Raw genomic sequence first — 8464 nt, forward strand, 5'->3', positions numbered from 1 at the left:
GAGCACAGCTGGCAGGTAGATGAGAATGCATCCACAGAACATCCTTTTCAACTCACTTAAGATTTGGGGCTGTAGTTAAGATATTATTTGAGTTTTTGAGATGTTAATCTGCTGCTGGTTGTAGAAAACTGCCTTGTTGCCATGGTTATGCATCATAACAAATGTCCAAAACTAAAAAAGTTTCGGTAAAAATCCTTCCAGCTGCACAGCATCTGATACCAGAGGAAACAATCATCCAAAAAATGTGATTTACATCCAGAAAAAGAGGAATTAAAGTTTCCAAAAGCAAAATCTCAGAATGAAAGTAACAGAGCTGCTCCAACATGCAGCCATCTTGAGCGACGCAATTCTAGAAACAATTCTGCTTGCCTGTTGTAAATCAGAAAATGAATCCCATTTGTTTTTTCATGTCAATACAAAGTTTTTGGTCAGACATCAGAAACTGGATTAATCTCAAACACTTAACATTCCTTTTTTTGATGCTGATGCCGTTTAATTTTATGTGGATAACTTAAACTCACCTTTCTCTAATGCAATAAATATAGTAGTACGCAAAGTATTATTTTTATTTGATAAATGTATTCACTTTTTAAAACAAATCAATTCTATATACAATAAGAAATACAATCACAAATAAAATGAAAGGCAGCAGAAAGAGGAAAAAAATTCTTATTGTATCTGCCCTTTTTTTTTCCAAACAATTAATTCAAACAATAATAATCTTCAAATATCAAAACAAAATAAATAACTCCTTCTTGAGCAACAATTCATACACATTAAGCTATTTCATTTTTTTTTTTTTAACAAATCATCTTTGATCATTCTCTTAAACATATACATTGTTCTGGCATTTTTAATGTCACTCTCCAGATTATTCCATAATTTAATTCCTTGGATTGAGGTAGATCGTCCCTTCAAACTAGTTCTAAATTTCCATTGCATAAATATCTCTATCCCCTTAAGATTATAACAACTTTCTCTTTTAACTTTTTTTTTTTTTTGATATTAAGGGTAATGTGTTATTATGAGCCCTATACATAACTGATAAAATACTATAATCTACCAAATCACAGAACTTCAATAACTTCAGTTGATAAAATATGTGCTTTACGGGCAACTGAAATGCTTTCTAGTAATAATTCTTACAGCTCTTTTCTGTAAAGCAAAAATAGGATTTGTAATTGTTTTACACGCTTCCCCCAAACATCAATACAATAGACTTACTGTGGAACAATTATTGCGTTATACAACATATACAGAATGTTATCATTTAATAACTCCCTTACTTTGTAAAGTACTGCAACCGATTTAGCTATTTTTATTCTTACATAGTTTATGTGATATTTCCATGTCAGTTTTTCATCAATGATAACACCCAAAAACTTCACCTCACAAACTCTACAAATCTCAACACCCTCAACTTTAAATGGAACATCGACAGTTCTCTTTTAATTACTGAATATCATATAGTTAGTTTTATCTAAGTTTAATGATAATTTATTAAGTTTAAACCGAGTTTGCATTTTTACAAATTCTGTCTGCATCAACTCCAACACCCGTTCCATATCTTTACCCAAACAAAAAAATGTAGTATCATCTGCAAACAGAACACATTTAAGGAGTCCTGACACATTTACCAAGTCATTCACATATAAAATAAATAACTTTGGTCCAAGTACAGAACCTTGAGGAACTCCACACGTGATATTACAGAGGTCAGATCTTACACCATTTATTTGTACAAACTGTTTCCTATCTTTCAAATAGCTAGATACCCACGCAAAGTACCATGTTCACTGTAGTAAGTGGAGGGATAACAAGCCCTCCGTCCTGTTTTATGAATCATTTTAAGTCATACTATATTAAGTAGATTAAAAAACTGGCAAACTGCTAGAATAATTACACAACAGATAAAAATGTATTTTCAGTTTCTCATATAGTCTTGCTCTGTTGTGTTTTTTATTATTATTATTTATTTTTCATTATTTTGTCAAATGTAGTTACCACAACCTTGACAAGAGTTTGTATTTGTATATTTTTGCACAGTTCTGTTCTTCTATATTATGTTGTTAATAAAGTATAAAAAAAATGGGGGGAGACACAGTACAGTACAACAAAATAAATAAATAAAAATCAGCAGTTGTGAACAATATGCCGAATTATAATAACGTAGCAAAACTGAGTAAAAAAAAAACATACCAAGAAAAAGCTACAAGAAAGAAGGAAATGCTGGGTTTCATATTTTTTATAAAACCAGATATTTAGATTAGATTTAGATAGAATATTTATGAGGTAGTCAAAGTAGTTTTATTTATTTATTTTTACATGTTTTTCAAAGAAACCAAACATCATATTCTCCCATAATAAGACAAAAGTTTTTTCAAGTGTTGTCATCATTGTATATTCCCATACAATGGCAAAATTGGTTTTCTGCATTTAACTAATCACACCTGGGACACACCCAGATGGATCAGTGAGCAACTATGTACGCGCCTAGGGAACGTTCAGTTATATTGTGAAAAAAGTCACACAGTTTTTGTCAAAATAAATTAACAAATGGGCAATATCAAAACAAGTGAATATCAGTTTCAGGACATAGATCGCAAAATGTACAGCTAAAACCCATCCACTATCTTTACCCACTTCTGGGGTCACTGTGTCACCGGTACTCCTGCAACAGTGTCAGACCTACACAATTTGGTGCCCTGGACAAGATCTCAGGTGCTGCCCCCGACACAGTTTTCTAAGTCTCACTGGGTGGCCTGGGTGTCCCCCTGCCCCCTGCCTCTCACACAGTGACTGCTGGACATGGACACCAGTGGTCTCCACAACCTCAAAGGAAAAAACTGGTAAAAGATCATGGATGATGGATGTTCCAACATTTTGTTCAGTGAAACGCTTTGTTGGTTTTATCCTGTGAAAGGTGCTGTAGACATGAAGATGCTCACGCGCTACGGTCGACACACGCTATACATTCTCATGAGAAACATCATTTAGATGAGTAGTGTTGATCACAAGTAAAAAAATCCAGTGGTGATGTTTTTTATTTTTCTATAAAGACAAATAGCGTCGACCTGATGCTCTGTATTAAAGTGTATGAAAGTTAAAATGTCTTTAAAGCCCACAGATGAATTAACACAAACTTGGTGTGAAACATGTATTAAATGTGTGGAATTAAAGGAAATCTAGGTGAAATATTGCTTTTTTGTTCACTAGTGTACACCTTTTTTTTACGTCCGCACACGTGCACGCACACACGCACACCTACACACATCATTTTGTTACCCCACATTACGGATGCTTCTGACGCCCTTGCTGTGGACGCATTCTCATCTACCTGCCAGCTGTGCTCGCGTGCCTGACCACTGATATCCTGGAACTAGCAGGAAACATGGGTCATGACAGCGGAAGGACAGGATTGTCCCTCGGCACCTACAGTTGACTGTCCGCAGTGACGAGGAGCTCGGCAGACTGCTGGGTGGAGTGGCCATCGCTCTGGGAGGAGTTCTGCCCGGCATTCGGGCAGTCCTACAGCCTGGGGGAACCGAGAGGCCAGCTGAGTCTGGGTGGATGGATCGGACGGCATCTGCTGCCAGTTTCTTAGGATCCACTGTGGGATGGACCTTTACAAGTGATCCTTCCTGCCTACAGCCATCAGTATCTATAACATCTCTTAATGAAATGAGGATGCAACGGACTGTAAATTATTTATGAATTTCCAAACAGTGCAGATTGTTTATATATGTTTGTCTGTTTGACTGTGTTGGTTGTAAATGTATTGTTTTGATTTCATTGTATTTGTAGTTTTCAATTAGTTTTTTTTTGTACCTCACGGGATGCCATAGCTTATAAGGGCCAGCCTTATAAAAGTTGACAGCAATCAGTGCACTAATTAATGGATGTAAAACAACTGTCAGTAGGACTCAAATGTTTGGTGTAAAGGAAACCAAGACAAACTATGCTTTGCATTCCCCTGGTGAAGGCAGCAAGGTACATTTTGTTTGTATCTAAATGTTTGTATTATGAGCACGTTTGTATCTAAATGTTTGTATATATTTTAGTTTTAACAGTGATCATGGTGACCAGGTGATCATGATGGAAGAGAAAATAAAGAACCTGGAAAAACACCCAGTCGAGACTGCGCTGAATTTTGTTAAAAATCTGGGGGGCTGCTACAGAGGATAACAAGTTACAACAACAAACAATTTCCCTTTGGGATTAATAAAGTATTTTTGAATTTGAATTTTTTTGAATTTGAAAAACGTTAAACTTCAGGTGCTCATTTGGCTAGCCTTTAGCCTATCATGAACAAAGACTTCTTCGTCATACTCTGCTCTGACTGGTGTCACTGGTGACATCTACTGATATTGTAACTATTTGACAAAACATTACTTTATAACTGACCAGACAATCCCTGTAAATTATTCAGATAATTAGTTAGAATATAATATTAATGATTATCTTTCATCCTTTTCTCAAATCCGTATCTGCAAACAAATCACAGAAAGAACACAATATTTAATTATCTACTTCCTGTTTTAAGTGCGGCCCAGTTTTTCAGCCAGAGCTGAGGTCATGTCAGCAAGCAGCTTCTCTCTGAGTTTGTCCTCCCTCCTTTGCAGCTCATGAATGAAATGCCCCCTCAGCTCCTTCCTCTCCATCACACGCTCCACTAAATGTTGGCGTAGCTCACTCTTGGCAATCTGCGGCAGGTCTGGCCTATTGTCCACAAGCTGGACTCTCTGTCCACACAAAGACTGAACTCTTCTCAGAGATCCTGTGTCCGCCTTCAGCATCTGGTCTACAGTCTGCTTTCGACCCAGACAGTCTGTGTGAGTCAACACGGGAATGATGTGCCCCCTGATTTCTTCTCCAAACAGCTCCAGGGTGGCTTGGATGGCCTTAGTGATATCCTGGTTGGCCCCTATGCTGGAGCCTGGAGCCCAGATCACCAGCAGAAAAGCATGTGGACCAGGACTGGTGAACTGAAGACACCTCAGAGCTTCCCTGGCTCTTATGTTGTTCTCCAGAACCAAACCTAAAACATCTGGGGTGTCAATCACGGTGAGCTCTCCATGATCCAGGATCATGCTCCTCCTAATGCTCTGGTTTAGAGGAACCATAGAAGCTCTTGTCTCACTGTCACCTAGCAAAGTATTGGCTAGGGAGCTCGTCCTCCTCCAGTAGGCCCCAGAAGAATCAGTCGTATACCTGGTTTCTTGAAAGTGTTGTCTATCAAATTCAGAACACCAGCAGTAGACTGTGGATCTTCAGAAGACCCTACAGAGTTGATAAGTTCAGTTTAGGAAAAAAACTCAACAATTTTGCAAGAAAGTACGGTACATAAAATCCTTTATAAAACTTGTGTTGAGATATGAGACGGAATGGCCCAATTTTGATGTAACTTTGTCCACATGCACATAAATGATAGGGATGTAAAATATTTAATTTACAAGAAGCTGGTGTGTCTTGAGTGGGCACCGAAGGGGATAAGTGGTGGCATCATGAGTTAAATGTTAAATAGTTATCAGTTGCTGAAGCATCAGTCAGTCAAAACAGTGAATGAAAGTCAGAAGTAGGGGTTGAACGAGTATATAATTTTTAAACTCGACATTAACATAATAAAACCCGAGTAGAACTCGAGTATTTGATGACGTCATAGATCTTAAGATACAAAAATAAATAAATAAATAAAACCGCAAAAAAATGTAATTATTTACAAAAAAAAAAAGACCAACAAAACATTGGGAGTGTATATTATGCTCCTACCATTTATCATACTGCAAATAAGTCACAGGAAAAACTAAACTATTAGTTATTATTATTAAACTGCAAACGTGAAGAAACATGCAGCACGTCAAAAACGAAACTTAAACCGAAACTGGTTCTGGTGGATTGGACCCGGTGTTACACCATACTCTGTGACCTGCAACAGTGCAACCCGCACCCTACAGTCATACGTGGTCACATAATATGACGTCACTACGAATACCCGACTTTACATTTTTAACATCGATAGAATCCCTAGCAATTGATGTGTAGATTACTCGAGTACTCTGTTAATGCCCTAGTCAGAAGACGGAATGTTTTGTAGACACATTAGACAGCATTGCCAGCGCTTGATGGAGTCTGACAGACGTCATATTGTGTGTTTTCACAAGGACAGGTGGTCAGATTGTGGAACTGGCCAGTATGTGGGTTAGATGACTGTGCTCCAACCATACAGTGGACTGATGTAAGAACTAATAGAGATGTTAGGGTATCTTCACACATGGTGAAGGTTCTATTTACCCAAGATAGACCACGATTAGGGAGAATTATGCATTCATCCATCATCCATTCAGACTGGAGAGTCAAACTTCCATAACCTATTTAGCAACAAACATTACATAACATCTGCACCTGCCGTTGGACACAGGTATGAGGATCCTTGATCAACTGTGTGGGCTCAGCTGGACTTCAACCCAGAGCCAATCTGTTGGATCTGGAAGTCTACACCTTGCTGACCTGAAATCAACAATGTTCCTGTACTGCCAACTCTGTTATCCACCTGATGTGAAATAATCACTCTAATATAGACAAATACAGTTGTTAAGAGTTTTTTTCTGTTATCATTTTTAAGTAGTTTATATCTTACTATATAATATCTGTTTTCACATGTACTGAACAAAAAGTTATTTTCTTAGGATTCAATCTTGTTGTTGTTGAGCGTAAGTTTCTGGAAAACCTACTTTTACATCAAGTGAACGTTTTATCAAGGAACTATCTGTACAAGCTAAATCTTCTGAAATGTTCTGACCGTCATCCTGATAAGATTTTTGTACATGTAAACCTGACCCGTTTTCATGACCCATTTTGACATAATAAATATCGGACTCACCCAGCAAACGAGAGAGTTCACTCATTTTTTTTTATTTTTTTTTTAGCTCAGTTTAAGTGTAGAAACATTGTGAAGTGTTTCAATGAACTTATCATCATTGCTCATTTTTTTTTTTTTTTTAAAGAAAGAGAAGAAAGAAGAATAAATAAATAATAAAAGAGAAATAGATAAAACGAGAGACCACCACGACAAAACAACATGCACAGCACAATGCCACCCACAATATCACCATGAAACATTCGACATCACACAAGGAATCATCTAGCTTCCACCACTACCCAACCTAGCGTGCATCTGTCAAAGCACCTGAATTCAAACACCCGCGCAAGCACGCCCGCCACCACCAGATTTCTCCAAAAGAATGCCCAATAGTGGACGCGGGGGCCCACAGACCCGCCCCCCCCAGGACACAATGGCAACATAGGGAGGACCGGAGCCACAGACACACAGCGGCCCACAGGCCTGGAGCCCCAGGAGTCTCCCAACAGGGAGAACCGCACCCTCCCAGAGAGGAGCAGAGGAAAGAACCGGGTGACCCCAGCCACCACAATGCAGAGCCTCCAGGAAGCTGCAGCGACGAGCCCACAGGTCCGGCCGGCGACCCATGCCCCCCCCCAAGTAGATCCGGCCATGGACACCGAGCCCCAAGCCCCGAGGCCATACCACCCCCCGGCAGAGCCCCGACAGAGCCAGGGCACCCAGGCCCCGCCAGGCAGCAACCAGGGCGGACCGACGTGCACCCCACCACCCAGCCCAGACACCGAGAGCCACCAAAGCACCGGCGGGAAGGGGGTCCCCCGCCAAAGGGGGGCACGACCGGGGGTAGTGGGCCCCACACCAAACGTGGGGCCCAAATTGATCCAAGAGAGGGGGGACCACCAAAAACCCAACCTGAGCAACCAACAGGCACACACAGATAGCCCGACAGAATCTCTGTCGGGTCGACCGCATGCACCATCTACCTGACAGCGACCACAGGCCGGCCCCAGCCCAAGGGGCAGAGCAGCAGGGAGCCGCAGCTGAGGAGGGCCGGCCCCCACATCAAGAGCCCCGCACCATAGGCCCGGAGACGCCCCAGCACGCCATCTATGCACCCCCCCACACACACACACAGCACCCCCACCGCAAATGCCACACAGGAAGACCAGCCAGTGCCCTGATGAGGCGAAGCCATGCCCCCAATCGCCGCCCTACACCACCAATGACCACACATACACTACCATAGCCGACCCCCCGCCGAAAGCCGGCAGCCACCCCGGTCAAAGTGCCGGCCATCGCAACCAGGAACCTAGATTAAAAGAATCGGAACAGCCCAGGAGGAACCGAAGCACCGGCCCTATCACTGACCGCCCCCAAGGCCCAAAGCCCACCCACAGCCCAGACCCCAACAATGTGCCCCCCCCCCCCTCCATCCCAGACCCCTAGTGTCACACAGAGAAAGGAGGTGTTTGTGGAAAAAAAAAAATATATATATATATCTTACTATATAATATCTGTTTTCACATGTACTGAACAAAAAGTTATTTTCTTAGGATTTAATCTTGTTGTTGTTGAGCGTAAGTTTCTGGAAAACCTACTTTTACA

At 40.9% G+C, this 8464-nt stretch overlaps 1 pseudogene; it reads right to left on the minus strand.

The window, feature by feature from the left end:
- Nucleotides 1-4538: 4538 nt before the first annotated feature.
- The window catches only part of LOC119424115, a 37233-nt pseudogene continuing 33307 nt past the window's right edge, over nt 4539-8464 (minus strand).

This window comes from Nematolebias whitei, chromosome 17 (assembly GCF_014905685.2).
Source record: "Nematolebias whitei isolate Nwh7 chromosome 17, NemWhi1, whole genome shotgun sequence".
In the NCBI taxonomy this organism is placed as follows: Eukaryota; Metazoa; Chordata; class Actinopteri; order Cyprinodontiformes; family Rivulidae; genus Nematolebias; species Nematolebias whitei.